This window comes from Pangasianodon hypophthalmus, chromosome 2 (assembly GCF_027358585.1).
Source record: "Pangasianodon hypophthalmus isolate fPanHyp1 chromosome 2, fPanHyp1.pri, whole genome shotgun sequence".
NCBI lineage: Eukaryota > Metazoa > Chordata > Actinopteri > Siluriformes > Pangasiidae > Pangasianodon > Pangasianodon hypophthalmus.
In genome coordinates this window covers 7,894,742-7,915,929 of record NC_069711.1, presented here as the reverse complement: position 1 = coordinate 7,915,929, position 21,188 = coordinate 7,894,742, and the positions used below count along the sequence as shown (strand labels likewise).

The 21,188-nt window shown below is 38.2% G+C and overlaps 1 long non-coding RNA gene across 1 annotated transcript; it reads right to left on the bottom strand.

Moving 5' to 3' along the window:
* Window positions 1-13,616: 13,616 nt before the first annotated feature.
* Window positions 13,617-17,466, bottom strand: LOC113535885 (uncharacterized). Its single transcript, XR_003403649.3, has 4 exons — window positions 17,235-17,466; window positions 16,226-16,447; window positions 14,380-15,143; window positions 13,617-14,274 (listed from the first exon to the last, which is right to left on the bottom strand). It is a non-coding gene; the product is annotated as an uncharacterized LOC113535885 (long non-coding RNA).
* Window positions 17,467-21,188: the final 3,722 nt, after the last annotated feature.

Here is a 21,188-nt window from a genome sequence, read left to right as displayed (position 1 = left end):
ACAGACTGGACTACTGCTGACAGGTCTTTCCCCTGCCATCAGATTCAATTGATCCAGAATGTAGCTGCATGCTATATTTATCTCTTCAAGTTCTCCCACATCACCTCATTTCATGGGTCCACTCAACCCACCATCCCTAAAACACAAGGAAGACATGCATCACGGCTGTTCTCTGTACTGGCACACAGGAAGTGAAAGGAACTTCCCTTGGTTGTCCAAACAGCTAAGTTACTGGGTGCCTTAAAAAAAAAAAAAAAAAAAAAAAAAAAAGACTTGCTTTTCTGTATAGTTCTTAAAAATAGCTCTGCCTCAGAGGCAGAACAAAAATGATTTGTTAACAACCCCAGGCAGGAAAACTGCCTCAGAGACAACACACCATTCCACTGTTTAATAGCTGACACACTTACACTTGCATTTCTCCTGCATTTAGCCCACCAGCAACTTAGATATCCAAAAGATTGTTAACTAACATTAACTAGCCAGCTAGCTACCTAATGCTAGCAATTAATATACTTAATGGTTTATATAATCCAAGGATTATCACTAGCTAGATGGCGGACTAGAGGCAATAGCTAGAGGGGGGATTTCGGGCTTGGCCACCTAGCATATCCCCCAAACATTTTAGGACAGTTTCAAAAGCTTACTTGTGGGTGGTTAACATAATACATACATATCAAATAACCTGTTTTGTGAACTTACTGCACTATAATGATGTGGATAAAAGATCCTTTTTACCTTCATCTTTACCATTTTACCGCATTTACCATTTTACATTACGTGATTTTATTTAGCATATTTCTGAGGATTCTGGGGAGATGTAGCAGATATGTAAAGGTATCTGTTTGTTTCATTCTTTCATAAATATATGCAGGTACTTATGCAGGTACTTATATACAGTATATAATATATTTATATTCAGGTAATGCTGAAATATTTCCAAGACATTGTGAGGTACAGTAATAAAGTATTTTTACTTCATTACTATACACCACTGGGTGCAGATATGCTTCATATGAATGTTTAAATCTACATATTGAAGTCGTAGTATTGAGTTTTTTTTATATAAAAAATTGTATAGATATATGTATATGTATAGTGGAAGCCTATTGTGTCTACTGTACACTATATATATATATTTTTATTATTATATGTCTCGCTGTCTTATTGGTATGTGTGTTCTGGAAGCTTCATAACTAAGTCAAATTCCTTGTGTGTGTGAGCACACGTGGCAGTAAAAGCTTTTTCTGATTCTGATTCTGAAATGGCTACAATTACTATTTTCAAAGCTTGGGAAATTTCAGGCTTTAGGTTTTAGTTTCAAACTGATTAGAAGCAACATGCTTCACTCCAGGCAAAGCGTTTCCTTTAGGTCAGTCTGATCTCAAGCAAAATATGTTGGAATTCTGAAAAGGAGAGTGATTCTGTGATAAAGTTGTAAACGTTAGGTCTACTACACACACCCCTTACCTTAACCATAACTATTCATAAAACATTGACGTTGGCTCATGCAAATTCCTGTCAATTTGCATTCGTGAGGCCATGTTGGTCTGTGAGTCATGTTACAACAAGGTGCTCCCAGGTTCTAGTCCCTCTATTGCCTCATGCAAATTACAGGGCTCTTGATTTGGGGTTTTTTTTTAGAGTAATAACAATTACAAGCTCTTATGCAGGCAGTTATGATGGAGAGCTGAGCTGACTATTCAAAGGCAACTTTACTCTTACACCAGTTACAAGAGAAATATAATTTACTTCTCCACTGCTTTTTTTCAGCTGAAAGGAGTCATTAAAGAAAAACAATATCAACAATTTTCATCTCTATGAGAAACTTAATTAACTCAAACCAAGAAAAATAACATCACAAACTTTTATTCTATCATGACAACACAACATAAATACCAAAACAAATGAATACTTGCAACAATATCCAACAACATATTCAATATATCCTGCATCACACATAAATGTTACCTTATGGGTTTTAGCAGTTGGAGCAAATATAAACACTAGCCAGATTTCCTAGATGATTATTTTCATGCTTTCATCCAGTTCTTCTGGGCAAAGGTCTTGAACAGGCTTCCTGGGATCCTCAGCATCAGGATCCCACATTGTCCCTCCACAGTGATTTATCATTACTTCAAATACTCCAACCATTTCTATTAACATCACTAACAATAGCCAACGAGAACATATTACTAAAATGCTAGACTAGAATATCCTCTCTGCACTGGCTTAAGCTTTTAACAGAACACTCATCATTAGGAAAATCTACACCAGCTGTTAGAAACCAAATCCCATCATATCTACACACCCTTCCTGACATACTTGGGAGCTGATTCCTCATAATAACAATCATCTTAGAAATAATTCTTTAACATGTTCTTATAAGCCTATAAGATGTTATAGGATATTAGTGTGCAAACCTCCATTAATTTTTGTTTTGTCTCAGATCTTACTGTAAATTGTACTATTACATTTCTCATTGTTGTGTACCGACCAAATACTGTCAGTACTTCCAATGTTCCGTGTCATGTATAACCTTGTTCTATGCATTGTTATGTGCTTATAAATAAAACACATTTTAACGATCTGATAGGATATACTACAGTAATGTAGAGACCAAGAAGGAAAGTGAGTCGTTTTTTTTTAAGGAACTTTATATTTCCCTTCTTTCATTGTGTAGAATAAAACCCTAACCAGAAAGCGCTGAGAATCCAAAGGAATCTATGATGAAAGGAAAGACTGCACTATCTTTGGTGATTTTTGGTTAATCTTGACTGTCTCACTCCCACTCTATCTTTCACCTGCCACATTTCTGGTGAACTGCAGGATGCCGCTCAAGTTAGTGCGAAGCCCCAGGAGTCTGACAAGAGGATGAATTCAAGCTGTGCTACACTGTCATCTCCTGACATCAGTTTGGGTGAGATGTGCTCAGTACTGGGACAGATTAGCAGGAAAAGAATCCCTGTTGGGATAGAAAATCACTCATTGTTTGACACTTTTACAGTTTACCAAACTGTGGAAAATCCATAGCAGGGTGTATGGCCATTTTAGAGAAGATTCTCAGCCAAATATTAAACAATGCAATGGCAAAGCACTTAGTGTTAAGAAAACAAACCATTCAGTCTCGAGGTTCAATTGGATCTTGAGAAAGAGAGTCTGATTTCTAATGCTTTCACACCTATAGAACAAGTCACTGTAAAACAGAAGCGTAATTATTGTTTTAAAAATTCTCTCTAATTGCAAAACTCTTAACATAAGCCTAGGCATTAACTTCTGAGGTGTGTGATGTCACATAGTAAAATAATATATGTTAGACCAGGGCTCATATTCATCAAGTCTCTCCGAGTAGCAAATCAGCCATAATTGCTCAGAAAGTTGGAGAGATATAATTTTGGTCTGCAGTGTATACGTAAGACATAAGAGTGCTCCATGAAAACTGAGCATTCACAGACAAAGACACAGAACACATACCATTCAGGACTGCAGAAATGTTGTGGACTATGTTTTTTGTTACGGCCTTGGTGCTGGACAACAAGATAGACAAGATGATCTTACGTGCAGTTGGTGGAGCGTCCAACTCGATGTGTTGTGCAGTCTGAGATGCTTTTCTGCTCGCCACAGTTGTGAAGAGTGGTTATTTGAGTTACAATAACCTTCATGGCAGCTCAAACCAGTCTGGCCATTCTCACAACAAGGTGCTTCTGCCTGCAGAAAAGTAACTCACTAGATGTTTCTTGGTTTTTTTGGTCATCCTGTGTAAACTATAGAGTGGGAAGAAGGTAGGCTGGTGGAGGAAGTGTGATCCTGGTGGCCATGAAGGGGTGTACTTGGTCAACATCCACATGAAGGCCAGGTTTCCAAGCAGAACATTGCCCAGGGCATCACACTGCCTCCAAAGGTTTGCCTTCTTCCCATAGTGCAACTTGGTGCTATCTCTTCCCAACGTAAGCGACACACACACCCATCCACATGATGTAAAAGAAAACGTGATTCCTCAGCCCAGGCCACCTTCTTCCATTGCTCCATAGTCCAGGTCTGATGCTCACATGCCCATTGTAGGTGCTTTCGGTGGTGGACAGGGGTCACCATGTGCACTCTGACCCTTGAGAGTTGAATATACCTTCTTGGTCAATCCTAAGCTGTGGGCTATTTTAGCTATAAGAACACTTAAGAAACGTGATTCTCCAGTGTGATTCTTCATTGATTCTACCCTACTACACTGAAGCTATTCTCTTTGCTCACCCACACTTAATTATTTATTGCTGAATATGTGACACCAGGAAAAGTCTAAGTTTTTTTTCCTCAGTGACTCATCTGATTAAGAGGTACTAATTAACTGCAAATACGGAATTAGCATTTGAATCGTCTGCTTGTCTCTCTCTATGCATAAACAGTGTCAACGTTCATTGATGGAATGGTAATAATATCCAGTAATCAACGTTCAAGTATCTTACCTTCAGATCATTACATGCATCAATTTTATTGTCTACTTTATTTTCTGGAATTTAATTAGCATTAAAATGTTCAGAAGGAAGTCTTTAAACACAAGCTAAATACTTGTAATTTGTAACAGGCAGCTAATTTAAAAAAGCTAATTACATTTGCATCATGAACTTGTCTAGTATTCATGAACTTGCCTTTAATTAACCTCCAGAGTATGCTCATAGCAAGAGGTACAGAGAGAGAGAACAATACAACTATGAATGTGTTTTATTATAACGTTATTACCTTTTTCTCATTCTGAGATTCATTACATAGGACAGGAATGGGGAAAAAAAGCATTGCTCAATGGATAAGGGCTATAAAATATACAAAACCACACCAACTCCAGCCAAGCTGGTGTACACATGTAGAATTTAAAAATGGACAACAAAAGTTGAGTAAAGATTCAAGTCTAGTCTGAGTCTAGCATAGCTCAACAATCAACAATAAGCTAAACTATAAAGTGCAAGACAAGGCAAAAAGTGCAAGAAATGTGCATGAATAGTGTATATTTATCAGAAGAGTAAGTAGAAATGTTGCAGTAGTACAGATTGAAACCAGTTGCAGCAGTAGATGTGACGCAGGTAGATGTGTGAGTAACGACTATACATTAATACCATCAGGATTAGGAGTGCAGATTTAACAGAGTGATAAAGTATAGTCTGTGCAAACATTACAGCAGGTCGAATGGAAAGAATCAGAGGTTTGGAGCATGCTCTGATTAGCAATCATAAATTGAGTTCTCTAATGACAGAAATTGTTTGTGAAACAGCTTGTTTTAACCATCAAGAGTCTATATCTTTTGCCAGAAGTATGCTGGGTGGGAGGTGGGGGGTAATTTCTATTCTTGAAGGGTTGCACTAATGGGAGACCATGTCCAATTATTTTAAGGCCTTGCACACAATCCATTCAAGTTTCCTCTTGGTGTGTGAGTCGGTATTGCCATGCCAGACATTGATGGACAGTGTCAGGATGTTTTGGACGATTGCTGTGTAGAACTGTATCAGCGGCTGCCTCTTTACTCCATACATCTTCAGTTTTCTGAGGAAGTAGAATCTCTGTTTGTCCTTCTTGATGATGTTGGTGTTCATGTCCCCCTTAAGCAAGCTGCTGATATGTGAGCCTAGCAGTTTTAATGAGTCTCTGATGGTTGTTGGTTGGTTGCCAATTTTTATTTTCTTTTTAAATTTCTCCCTAATTTGGTTTTGGCCAAATCCCACCCACCAGTTAGCACTCCCGTAGCATGCGATAGCTACCAACCAGGAAGGGTGCAAAGCAATCATGTGCTTCCCCTGAGATATCTTTTCAAATTGGTGCTCATGCTGTGTAACAGGGTGGCGTAACACACTCAGAGGAAAACACTATCCGCTCTCTTATGCATGTGTGAGCTCACAGACGCCCACGATTGTCTAGTGTCTCTAGGATTGACAGGGAAGACAGAGTATGTCTCTCTTACAGCCAGTTTTGCTCTCTTGGGCTCCCTGTGGCAGTGTTGGGATGTGAACTTACAGTCTATTGACAATATGATGAACGTGTTTCTGTTACACCACTCAAGAGCCCCTGCTTGCCACTTCTATCAGGCTTCTTGTGATTTGCAGATTTCCAGAAGTATCTAATCAGTTCCTTAGTTTTGGAGGTGTTAAGGTTGAGGTCATTGTCCTTGCATTATGTCATGGCTGAAACCACCTCCTGATGGTAACTCGACTCATCATTGTCTGAAATGAATCCAATAATTGTGGTGTCATCTTCATATATGAAGTAATTAACAGAGCTGTTGTGACTGGAGAGACTGAGAACAGAAGGGGTGAGAGAACACAGCCCTGAGATGTGCCTGTGCTGAGTGACAAGTGTCTGTGAGCATGTGTTTTTCACTCTCACTACATGCATGCTATTGCTCAGGAAGTCAAATATCCAGTAGCACGATTCTAAGGTCAAATTCTTATCCTCAAGTGTGAAAAACAGCTTGCCATGGTTAACTGTATTAAACGCTAAGCTTAAAGTGTATGAAGATTAAACAGGCACAGTTGTTAGGAGATTCCAGATGTTGAAGAATGTGGTGTAGTGCCACATCGACAGTATCATTAGCAGATCTGTTGGCTCGGGGGGCAAATTGCGGTGGGTTCATTAAAGATGATGGAGGATTAGATGCTCAAACGTTTTCATCAGCACAGATGTAAGTCAAGTCTGGCGTCTTTGTCGATTTAGGAATAGGAATGATTATAGACCTCTTAAAGCACAGTGGGACTGAGAATTAGAGAGGTGTTTAAGACAGTTCTTAGCCACACAGTGTTTTAAGGGGTGCCTAAATGTGTAATGTTATGTATTTTACAATGTAAAATACATTCTAATTATTACTGCAAACACAGGACAGAACAAAATGGGATTGAAAAAAATTAAACACACATACACACACACATGCACGCACACGGTTTCAGGAAGTGAATGGATTAAGCTCTAAAACCAAAAATCACGCAGTAACAAATGGATCTTTCAAACCTAAGAACCTTCACCCCAAAGACAATCCTCACAGATCCTTAAACAGACTATGATACTGCAGCCACAGATGGTCTTTTGCATAGTTCAAATCCACGAGGAAAAGGATGGACTACTGAGTCTGTTTCCTGCCATCTGCTTTACACACCTCCACATATTCCCTCGAACGAAGATGATGATCAGCTTTATAGTGAGTAAGAACAGACTATTTTATAGGGTATAACTTTTTATGTTTTCTGGATTTGCTACAGCTCTAGCAAACGATTTAACAGAATTACCCAAATGTTAACATTGCCAATAAAAAGCTATTTGAAAAGCCTAATGAGATAATGTCAAATAGTCTAATTTATACAATATTAAATTCTAGCAGTGTCACGGACACCCTACTCAATTAAACAGCCGAATCAGGGTGAACATGCTCATGAGCTGATTAATTGAACTTTTCGATCATGTTGAAGCATGGTAATAAAAAAGGAAAAAGAGACACTTTTAAACAACTGAAGCTCAGCTGGTGCAGTCCTCTTAGCTTTTTCTCAGCTCACATTCACAGAATCAGTTTATTTCTCAGACATGTTAAGCGCTGTGATGGAGACACAACTGTGCCTAATGCAGAATATGTACACTGTCTGTCACAACCACGAAAAAATACCTTCTTAAAATTTTCTGAGTAATATTATTTTTTAATCATGGTAAACACACATCAGATTTTTATTTCAAGCACCTTTTTGTGCTCCTTTGCCTACAATGCTGAGACCATCAGTCACAATAAATACAGCTATCATACAGCAACTTTTCCCAGGGACCTTCTCACCAAGCTCTTGCCAGGTCAGCACTGGATCTAAATGACAAAGACCCAGGAATTCAAATCCCACAGTTACATACGGACATAGCATTCTGTTTCCCCATGGGGCAATAAGACTCTACAGGATAATGTCTGCTACAAAGTCATGAGGAACTGACCCCTGTTCACACTTAGTGGAAAAGTGTTTGATGATGACCGCTGCACTCACTCCACTTGTAATGCCCATGAGGGTGTCACGGTAAGGGCTGCAGGCTGTACGCCAAAGTGATGACGTCCAACCCCAGTGGCCCAGTGTCTTCAGACAGGGTAGCCCTTTGTGTCTTTCCTCCATGACAGACAAACAGGCAGTCTGAGGATCAAGTGGCCACCAGTTGGTCTAAATAGCACCCTAGGGCACATACTGGACACAACAGTGATTGCTCTGCAGCTTCTTCTTCACTAAATTCTGCAAGGTCAAACAATTTGTTCACAAAAGTGGGTAATATGACCTTGGGCAGAACCACAAGGTCACTCCAGAGTCATCTTACCACCAAAGCATGCAAGACAAGATTATCGCAAGACAAGTATGTCATTCTCCCACTCATTCGAAGTGATCGCTTCCTTCAACAGGGAATTGAGAGCCTAAATCCAGTACTAGTACGAGGTTAATGTTGGTCCCATAAATACACAAAACGAACATACAAAATGTGAATAATTGGCAGTTTGGCTATACTAAATTGCCCTTAGGTGTGAATGCGTGGGAGAATGTTTGTGTGTGTGTGTGTGTGTGTGTGTGTGTGCATGGTGCCATGCGATAGACTGGTGTCCCATCCTGGCTGAATTGTTCCGGCTTTGCTCCCAGTGTTACCTGGATAGGCTCCAGATCCACCTCAACCCTAACCAAGATAAAGCAGTATATATCACCAGATTTTCTTCCCATTCAGCATACATATGGTGCTTCTCACCTTACACATTAATTTTACCCTCACCACTCTCTAGGCTGATGTCGATTATCCCAGCCACATAGATGCTAAAAGGTTAAAATTGTACTAAACGTTAGTATCATAAAGAAACATTTTCAAAATGTGTATTCCTAAATTAATTTTTTTTCAGTTGGTGCAGGCTTTTAACAAGTTACTATTGTAGGGTTGCTATGTAGTATAACTACTGTCATTGTGTATTCGCACTCTTAAAAAATAATTGCCCAAGCAGGCATTTTACTTGAATTTCTCTTGTCTGGTTGATTTTATGTACCAACATCCCTCTTTATCCTTTTTGTTATTGTTCATCCAAACAAACATTCTCTCCTGTTTCTACAGAAATAATTGATGCATTGTTGTACCTAGGCTGGTCCCATCACATTTGTATACAGAATGTACCACTTGGTGTTTATAGCAATTACTATGTCAGTCTTCACATCTACATTTTAAAAAGCTTAATTGCCATTATCTGGCTTACCCAAACACAATGATCCACACTCACTGTTGCTATTTAAAATATATAATCTCAGACTCAGGTCTTCACCTGTGTCTTAAAGAGTTGCTTAAAAAGATCCAGAGCTTTAGACTACACTACACAGGATCTTCACCAGTCAGTCTCTTAAGCTTAAGCTGCTGATAGAGTGATCAGAATGATTGCTTGCCTGGAGTCTGATGGCTCTTCCACAAGAGGGAGATCAGACACTTTCAGAGGCAGAGAAGGAGATTCAGCCAGCTTAAAATGGATTTTAAAGCTTTATAGCCACAGGAGGATATGCCGTTTGAAAGCTTACCTGGCATCAAATCTGTCTCCCCATTCTCCGAGGAACACCTGACAGAGAAACATCCTAGAAGATTATAGGAAACATTTGTCTACAAAAGATTTATTTCTGCTGTTCTTGGCTGTTTGGTTGGTTACAGTTAAATATTACTCGTGAGCCTTTTGTTACCAATGGATTTATTTGAATGAAACATCATATCTTAAATTATATTACATTTACAATATTATATAATTACATTATATATTACATTATATATTTTTTATTTCATTCGATTACTAAGATTAAACAAAATTAAACAAAATTTTCAAGGTAAATCCAGCAAAACTAGCTCATCCGGAGCTAGCCAGAAGGCCTTACCCATCTCATTAAGTGCTTCTCAATACTCTAATTGATACATCCTTGATTTGTTGATTTTAGGTCCTTCAGCCTGTGCCATGGAAAATGATTGAAGTCTGTATCATTAAAGACATATCAGTTTTTCAGAGGAGCCAAGGAATGAGGAGAGCACAGGGATTAACAAATGCTTCTTTAGAAGTAAATAATGGCATTTTGTAAATTGATCAACATTGAATAAGAACTTGTCATATTTACATAGAGAAACTTTGCTTTGCATACCCTAGCCTGTTAGGGTCAGCCATGATACAGCATCCACAGAGCAGTGATAGGTAAGGGCTTTGCTCAAGGGCCCACCAGTGGCCTGTTGACAATGCTGGGGCTTGAACCCCTGACCTTCTGATCAGCAAACCAGAACCTTAATCATTGGGCCAGCACTGCCCTAACTAGGGCATAACAGTTCTGGCACTATAGTAGTAATAAACAGACCTTGTCTGGCGGAAGATCAGCTTTAAGCAGGTTTCTGTGGTTAGTCTCTGCCTCTGGACCACTGCCTGATTGTGATTTTTTTATGTTAAATCATTACCATGTTAAGTCATGTTAAATTGAAATCATGCTAAGCATAGCCATCATCAACCCTTTCATCAAACATATGTTCTGACTTCATTAGGTATAAATTCCAGAGCAAAGGCAGGAAGAGAGAAATTAAGGACAGACAAGAGAGAGAGGGAGACAGAGATAGAGTGAGAGAGACACAAGACTCCAGGCAACAGATGCCCCATTACCATATTTACATAATGTTGGCAATGTGTGTGGATTAGAATTTAGATGTAAGGAGCACAGCTGTTGTTGTCCAGCTTCAGCGTGACTGAGCAGTGGAGTGGGCTGAATATTCATGTGGCATTTATTGCCTTTTCAATGGCCTGGTGCTCATCACAGTCAAGTGCAGTCTCCACAATTTTATGACCTCAGTTCCTTTCAATAGTATATAAACGTAGTATATAATAAGAGTAAAGTAGTGTAATATTTCACTCAATGAATATATGTAAGTGAAACATACAGACCAGTGACAAAGGAAAAAGCAACATAATAATAAGATAATAAGTCTTAATAAGATGTTGAGCCACCAAGATCCACCAGAGCCTTGGCATAGATTCTACAAGTCCCAGGAACTGTCCTCAATGGATATTACTTTAGTTGAGGTTTTGATGATGGTGATGTAGAATGCTGTCCAAAGGTGTCCAATTGGGTTGATATCCGGTGACTGTGAAGGTCATACCATATCATTTACATCAATTTCATACTCATCAAACCATTCAGTGAGCCCTTGTGCCCTGTGAATGGGGAACATCATCATCCTGGAAGAGACCACTCCCATCAGAATAGAAATGGTTCATCACAGTAGATCAGTCTGAATAACATTGTATTGATTTGCCGTGACCCTTCGCTCTGAGGGGACAAGTGGACAAGACCGTACAAATAAAATAAAATGCCCTCCGCAGCATTACAGAGACACCAGAGCTCACTGAACCCTGCTATTTTTGACAATTTCCAACCATATTCTACCAATGCCTTTCCAACAGATGTCACTTTAGCACTTTTCATATTGAACCTCAGCCTATTGAGCAGTCTTTATGAATGAACCTCCTGCCATCCATGCCCCATTAATGAACCATTTTTCAAAGTCACTTAGATCTTTTCCTCTTGCCATCTGGATCCAAATCACAGCATTATTATACAGGTCACATAGCATGGTAGGATGTTAACCTCTTAATTGTAGCATGCTGCACACCTGTCTGGAAGCATCTGCACTCTCTCTTATTCTTCACTCATTCATTCAGTTTTTCCATCAATTTGTCACTCATCTGTACATACCAAGTATATTTAGTTACGTTTACGCCAAAGATATTTTAATGATATAATGTCAAAAGTAAAAAAATTTAATTTAGTTGATTCCTAACTCTTCTAGAATTTATCAGATATATTGGTTTTGTTTTCTAGGCACGTATTAGACCAGGGGAACCTTTATTGGCCACTGACTCCATTTTAAGGGAAATTCAGTATTAGCTAGAAATTATATTGATCCAAACAAATAAATAAATACATACATACATACATACATACATACATACATGCATATCACACATCACATTCAATTGTTATACAAAAGAAGGAAAAACATACATTTATCTTCATATTTACACATTTAATGATGATTTTATGTATTATTGTGTGTAAAAGAACTAAAGCACTCTGCACTCACCATATCAAATGAGAGGACTGGGATTGTGCATCACACTTGATTTAGGAAATGTAACATGCAAATATCTGTAAATATTATAAACATGCATTACCAAACCAAAGTTCGTTAAACCAGTGAGATTTTCCTATCTACATGCGTACTCTGCTGCAGTAGATTAAAATATCTAAAATAACTAAAAGATTATCCATGTGCAGTTTAAATTATGGACATACTGCACACTGCAAAATGTAGCATGAATATTGTATTTGGTAGTGTTTCTAGCTAGAAACCTCAACCATGCCATGCAAAAAAATAAACTTAATTTAATTTTAATTAGCTGCTTTGTGCAATGCCAGTGAACAGTGTAAAGGCCACTTTGATTAACATGACAGCTTGTTAGACAAGGCGCTGCTGCGGCCTCGTGTAAAATGGCCTTAAGAGGAGCTCCGAATAGAATGAAGGCTAATGAAATTTTAATAATAATCTGACAGTTTTAATTATTTTTATTATTAACTATTACATAAATCAGGAGGATGGCATGGTGGCACAGTGGGTAGTGTGGCTACTTCACAGCTTCAGGGGCCTGGGTTTGATCCTGAGCACAGATTACTGTCTGTGTGGAGTTTTGCATGGGTTCTTCCAAGTACTTCAGTTTTCTCCCACTGTCCAAAAACATGCAGAAAGATGGACTGACTACAGTAAATTTCCCGTGTGTGTGTGGCCCTGTGATGGACTGGTATTTCATCTGGGGTAAAACCTCTCACCTTGTGCCCAGTGACAAGGCTAGCCTGACCAGAATAAAGCAATTACTGAAGATAAATGAATGAACAAATGAATGTTAGAGAGGTTTGTGAGCTGTCTTTTGCTCAAAACAATATAAAATATTCTGACTTATTCAGTGTTTTAATAGCACATGAAGAATATTACCAAACAACATCCCTAATAAATCCTAAGCTTTGGCTTAACAGCCAGTCAAAACATTCACAAAACAGTGTGTGAATTTGTGTGCAATAATTAGCTCATGCTTGTCATTTAGGTAAATGGAGAGTAAAGGGGAACTAAATATGGGCTTTTAAAACAATATTACTTAAAAGGTTCTGCGTTGCTCTCTTTTAATTGAGAGCCTCAGCTTTTATGACCCTGCCTTTGCAACATTCCTGGCTTTGCAATGTCCTAGGTCATGTCATCCCAAGCCTTTTCAGTGTTGTGATAAATTATTCAGACAGCCTCTGAATATAACGCTCCATCTCCTCCATCCTGCTGACTTATAGGGCCTATCAATCTGAAGATTTCAAAACATTCTGGGCTTTAAATGAGACATTTTCACATCCCACCTGATTGTGTTTGACAGATAGTGAGTACTGAAATATCATACTCGAGCTGATTTAGTATGTATGGCCTACAGGCAACTTAAAGAGACCTAGGTTAAACATTAATCTAGGCTAAATAAACTGACTCGGATAGCCCAGGTTCAGTTCTGTAATGGCCAGAGGTTTGTCAGTTCAAAGACAGGACTGCCAGGGAGGTGCTTCTGGGTAATTAAGCAAGACCCTAGACCCTCAGCTGTATGCTGGGATTTTATATTACTTCATTTGGTCACCTAGTTATCATTATCACAGCATCGTAATAGCGCATAATAGTGCATTTCCTAAAGATAAGACATAAGTAACTATATTTTCTATACAATGTATTCACTCAATGCATACACATAGCTCAGTCCACATATTGCTGACCCAAACAACTGATCGATGCATGTTTATGTGTTTGATCAATAAGTCATTAAGAGCGCAGAGTTCAATGAAGCTAGAAAAATAGAAGATAATCAAGGCCTACTTTCTGACATGCCAGCTTTGCTATCTTATGGATCTAGTGTGCGGGATTAATGATGATGTCAAACATCTTCTGTGTTCTGAACAACAGCCTGCAGCAATGCATATGAACAATCTTACAAGGCACAAGGCAAACAATGAATCACTTTTATTATAGCAAATAGGACAACACATAGGAAAGACTACGGAAACAATTGATTTTGCTTGGCTAAAAAATTGTCATGGTCATGTGCATTGGGAAGAGCCGGCACAGTTGCAGCATGGCTTTCTCTAACTGCGACCTGATTACATGGATATACAAGAACATCACTTCTCTGTGTCCAGCATGATTCGTCCTCTCTTGCTGGGGATATTTCTACAAGACCAAGACTAAGCAAAAAACTGGAATCATAAGTATTTTTCTATTATTTTTTTTCTTACATGTTCAAAAAGTGAAATGTGTGCAGTTATGTACACTTACCTCTACACTAACTGAAGCGTAGTTGTAACACGTAATAATTGTACAGCATCTTGCTTCAGAGGTGTTTCAGACTCTTATAGAGTCATGCTTACACTAACTTCCCTGCTCACATACAGATAAGGATGAGAATTAAGATGCTTATATCATAGAATTATGGTTAAATCACTGCAACCATATACCATACCATAGCAATCATGGTTATTATGATGTAACAAAAAATGACACAGAAAAAAAATTCATGAATATAAAAAGGGTATATGAGCTGTGCATCATCAGTCAATTACAATACATCTTTAAAATATTTTCCAAGCCACCATCAAAACTATATCACACAGCGTAGCGAGTCTATGAAGAGTTAACATAGTTTTTCCTGATGTACGTGAGTGTTGTTAATATTCCCCCATGCAATAGTCCAATTGTGCAAATCTTTACAGTTGTAACACAGAACTCCTTGTGGTTTTGGTTTCAGTGAAGTACAGTTCTCACTGACAATACTGGTAAACTTGCATATGATTAAAAAAAGCTAATAAAAAAGCAAAAATATGTATGCTGTTATGTGGAAAATATGAAGTCTATAATGTAAACCATGGCTCAAACCAAAAAAAATGTGGCAATTGTGCAGGTTCCTCCCTATACCATAACTGAAATTAAATAGGTTTAGTCAATAATTTACTTGCCTGTGTCCTCATTTGAACATTTGCCAGTTCATTTCCTCCTTACCATATCAGGCACTATTTGGATGTCCACCATTATGCGATCATATCCTGTTATACAGAAACAAAGGAAAGGAGTTTTAGATGAACAGTGAGAACACATTTACAGACATGACTGGATGCCTTTATCTGATTTACTTTCCCTATAAGTGAAAGTAAAATATGTTTTCAGCGGAACCGCCTAAGCCAGCACGCTTAGCTAATTTTTTCTCTAAATAATACATTCTGACCACCAGCACCACTTCTACTACTGTGTACCATGCACCCAAAATGCATGTGCACATCACGTTTTAATTTATTTTCACACATCATGCACTCTCAGAAACATAAGGGTACATATTAAAGGTACACATTTTGTACTTTTAATATATATCTTTAAAAAAGGGTACTACCCCAGTGACAAGGAACAGTTTAGTTCCCATTTTTCTGACAGTGTGCTCTGGGCTCTGGTTTCATTTATCATACTTCCTAATCACCCCAGATATTAATTCCTGGCTTTGCCAATGACACACACACATTTGTCTTTCTGTCTTTGTCAGTACCTTCCTTTGACATAATTATTAATGCAGCTAATAATTATACTATGCCTACTATTAATAGTATATTAATAGTTTTTAATTATATATATATATATATATATATATATATATATATATATATATATATATATATATATTATACCTCAACTTCAGTAAGCAAAAGGAAACTTTTGACTGTATTATGAAATGAATTAAAGTAATGTTTTTTTTTTTGTTGTTGTTTTGGTTTTTTTTTAATAAAAGCTGCAGTTTAAAAAAAAATTTAAAAAGCAGTTTTCCTCATACGAACCAGCCAAATGTCCCCACATGTATAAATGTCTGATATTTCTATTCTTGTGGAGGCATTTGGTCCATCCTGAGATTTAAAAACATGGCCATAAACACACACACACACACACACACACACACACACACACACACACCATAATCTCTAGTCAGAATTCACTGTAGTTCATACCCCTGACAAGAGAGAATGTAAAAGAAGAAAAATTTGTCTGCATAACCACAAGGTGGTAGACGTAGACCGTTATTAATAGTGTAAGTAGAATGCAAAATATTCAGTCAGCATTAAATCAGCTGATCGCATCCTCATACCTCAGGGTCATTCAGTCCTCAACCAGCTGGAATTTTCTGACAGCCATATCAGCAATGCGCACGGCCTGCACTTAGCAGTGGGAGGAATCTCAATCTGGAGCCCCGTGACCCTCCAGAGCTCAGCTCAGACAGGTTAAATGACTGTCTGACCCCTACACAATAGCAGGACACACTCTTGAGCGCTTGTTTTTGCAACCTGTGCCGGATTTCCAGCCATTTCCCCTGTGAAAGTGTAAGAGATAGACCAGGTATTTAGTGGCTGGAGGCTTTTTTTTGAAATGCAGGAGGTGATTTTAGGATGTAAATTTAAAAATGTAAGGATGTTTAAGGGTATACATTTATTTAGTCTCTAGAAGAGTATTGACAAACGCCAGAAGCATGACGGATATTAAAAACGTTGTGCTGTGTTCTGACAGAAATCAATGATAAACCTTTAAGGCTGCCGACATTGCATACACACACAATACACACAGGTACACACATTCTATCACACTGCACCACACTCACTCTCACTCAGGCTTAATGTGTTTTCACACATTCTCAGGTACTTCATATTCGTGATTTTTCTATAGGTATTTATAAATAGGTAAGGCGATAATGCACACACTCACATGTAACAGGCATGCATGCACAACCGGTAACATAATTTCAAGTGCTCCACATGCAGGAATTTCTGTATACGCTTTTGCTTTAGGCACCCTTATGGCTTGTGAGGAACATCTGCACTGTTCCTGTCATACTTATTCACGAGCTGTACCATATCACCCAAGGCAGATTTTCACTCTGACTCTCATACACACTAAAAGAGAACATTTCACATACAACTGTCAAACTCCATGCACCTGCGGTGTTAATTTACACCCGCACAATTCATCATGCAGTTTTACACATAAATATCATATAATGTATATGCACTTGCCTGCCAATTAATTAGGAATACCTATACACGTACTAAATAATGCAATTATCCAAGTGGACACTGGACAGCTGAAGATTGTAAAAACGTCACCTTGTCTTTTTCTGATCTTCAACAGTCCAGTTTCAGTGAGTCTGTGCCCACAGAAGCCTCAGATTGAAACCTGATGTGGTCTTCTGCTGTTGTAGCCCATATGCTTTTCTGCTCACCACGGTTGTAAAGAGTGGTTATTTGAGTTAAAGTAGCCTTTCCATCAGCTCAAACCAGTCTGGCTATTCACTTCTGAGCTCTCTCATTAACAAGTCACTTCCACCATCAGTACTGCCTCTCACTGGATGTTTTTGTGTGTGTGTGTGTGCGTGTGTGTGCATTTCACACCATGCTTTGCAAACTCTAGAGAATGTTGTGTGTGAAACTTCCAGGAAATCAGCAGTTTTTGAAATACTCAACCCAGCCTGACTGACAAAAAAACAACCATGCGACATTCAAAGTATTTGAGATCATATTTGTTCTTCGTTCTGATGTTTGATGCGAACATTAACTGATGCTCTTTACCTGTATCTGCATGAAGTTATGCATTGTTCTGCTGACACATGATTGGCTGCTTGGATAATTACATGAACGTGCAGGTGTACAGGTGTTCCTAATAAAGTGGACGGTGAATGTATATTATATACACTATATATAATGTGCGATTTCAAGTAAATAAGGGCTATATGTACAATAAACATAACATTTTATAGTTAAAATGCTGCTCAGAAAAAACATGTACAGATAAGCAGTTAGTTTTTTTGGAAGTACAAAATCATTATAATATAGGAGAGTATTGCAAAAGGCACTTATTATGATATGAAAAATCAATATCAACATTCCTAATTGCATCATCTGTCGTTCTCGGGAGGGAACAGTGAATTGCCTAGTTTAGTGTTCTCTTCGATTTACAGTTATTTACAATTGCTTTAGTCAACAAGCTTTAGAGACTACCAAGTTCACATTTTAAAAATTCTAAAAATACAACTATCAAAACACCACAAGCACATGGCATCGATAAAGTCTTTTATCAAAACACAATGACAAAAAACACACTAACAACTGGTGTCATCACAGTAGGTGCGCTATATGATATTGATGAGTACATCATAAAACAGTAAATAAATGAGAAGCAAGTTTTGCTGTGTAGTAATTGCTGATATTCCCTTGCTTGATAGACGCAATTTTTTTCCAGTTACACACACAATGGCACATCTTACATACAGAATATTCCGTTTATAACAATATTGGCAATAAAAATAATTTAAAAGTGATAGATAAAAAAAAAAATCTAACCATAAAAAAAACCTTGAAAATATAATATAGCAGGTCCATAGGTATTTGGACAGTGACACAATTTTCGTACTTTTGTCTCTATATACTACCACAATGGATTTCAAATGAAACGATCAAGATGTGATTAAAGTGTAGACTTTCAGCTTTAATTCAAGGGTTTAACAAAAATATTCCATTAACTGTTTAGGAATTACAGCCTTTTTTTTTATGTAGTCACTGGCTCAAAACTAATTGGACAATTGACTGGCAGTGTAATGGCCAGATGTGGCTTTTTTCCTCTTTATTTCATGACAAATTAAGGATAAAAGGTCTGGAGTTGATTCCAAGTGTTAAATTTGTTCATGAGAACTCTCACTATGTGGTCCAAAGAGGTGTCGATGCAAGTGAAGAAGGCCATCATTAGGCTGAAAAAAACAAAACAGACCTATCAGAGAGATAGCAGAGACTTTAGGAGTGGCCAAATCAACAATTTAGTGAAAGAAGGAATGCACTGGCGAGCTCAGCGATACCAAAAAGTCTGGAAGACCATGGAAGACAACTAAAGTGGATGATCACAGAATCCTTTCCTTGGTGAAGGAGAACCCCTTCATAACATCTAGCCAATTCAAGAACACTCTGGAGGAGGTAGGCATGTCATTGTCAAAGTCTACAATCAGGTTCCAATGCATACCACATCATCTGTCAATCATGTGGAGGCAGTGTTATGGCATGTGCATGTATGACTGCCAATGGAACTGGGTCACTGGTGTTTATTGATGATGTGACTGCTGATAGAAGTAGCAGGATGAATTCTGAAGTGTATAGAGGCTAACTGTGTGATGAGTTTTTTTTTTTTGAGCTTGATAGTAGCCTGATATGGTAGGTAGCTTTGCCAGCTCACAGACCCAGTTCAAACTTGCGTTACTTGGGGTCTTCCAGTTTCCTTCTACCTTTCACAAATATGCTAGGAGGTGGATTAGCTACTCTAAATTGCCTCTAGATGTGAATGTATGTGTACATGGTGCCCTACGATGGAAAAAGGTATTCCCACATGGTACACAGTGTTCCTGGGATAGGCACCGGATACATCACAACCCTTCCCAGGATAAAGTGGTTACTGAAGATGAATAAATAAATGAGCTGGGTAGTGACTAATCCTTGTTAGCAATATAAATAACTGTACACATTTGTGTAGCACTGTCACACTTTTTCCGACTTTATGTGGTTCCTTGCACTTGTACTATAATGTGTGGTGTGTTGTGTGTTGGTCCTAGAGGAACAGTATTTTTTTCCAACTACATGTACTGTGTGCATATGGATTGCATGACAATTCAAAAAATTTACTAACTTGACATGAATCATCCCTCAAAATGATCACAATCTACATAACCTTGAAAAAAAAGCAAGACACACCTGCACTTTATAACACACTGTATTCTACACTGTCCTTACAGATGATACGTCTACACACTGCTGGTTCCACTGTTTACATGCTGTTTTTTTAAACAACATTTACATTCACTTTTACACAACCACTGCACTTTCTGTAGTCCTTTCTGCTGCACCCTTGTATTGTTGTGTGTCTGCAGAATCAGAATCACTTCATTTCACCAAGCACATTTGCATATACAAGGAATTTTTCTTGGTACAAGGTGCAGAAATCTAAGGACAACATCGAGCATTCAACAATATATACACAAGGACACTACATACCCGTGCACACACTCACACAAGAGCTTGACAACAACAAAAAGCGGAAATGTGCAAAAGGCATGTGCAAGAGTGTGTTTAACATCAACGAGGCACTGTCAGTGCAAAATATTAAACACTCCCCACTCCTCTATAGGCGTATATGGATAGAAAGACGATTTAAATCTCTTTGACTTTCTGACTAATCCTGTTCTATGTCTGTGTGTGTATATGTGTGTGTGTGTGTGTGTGTGTGTGTGCATGTGTGTTTCTAATACTCCCACAGTAATCACACACCCATTCACTCCCATGCTTTTCCCGTTCCATCACACGAGCACAAAATTGCAGTGTCCTGATGTCCACATTTTCACATTCTGCCATCTACACAGAGGACACGGTTATGTCTCCAGTCTCCACCACCTGCATTTCACATTCATAGAAAATCCTGCCTATTAATTTCCACGAGTGGAGGCAGGGCTGGAGTGCTGATGAAATATGTGCCAGAGAGGAGCAGGCAATTTCTATCTTAAAGCCAACAGACATCACTTTCACTTAATGCTGTTTGGGGGAAGGAAATAGAGAGGTGCTTTTTTTTATTATTAGTAGTATGTTTAATTTATTTATTTTCACAGTGATGAGACAAATCTAGTGCAAGGTAGGCCATTTCTAACTCTACACCACAATTATTTCTTCTCCCTCAATTTCTGACAGAGGGATGATTGCACAGTGTGTGTGTGTGTGTGTGTGTGTGAAACCTGTATAATGTGGAATAACAACAACTGTGCACATTCAAACAACTCTTCTCAACTCTGCCTAAATCCTAGTGTAGGAATCTAAGCAAGCCTGTACTACAACCAGAGATTTTAATTTAACTTACCATGTGTCACACTTTCTATTTTCACTGTAGCTCAGTTTTAATTCCGATTTTGTCATTCAATTAACTTTAGTGTATAATAGTATGCATACCTGTGGTAGCATTTCCATGTGGGCTTAGTGTTAGGCAAGGACATAAAAAATTCCCTAGAGGCTAAAGCAACACCACTGTCTGACATC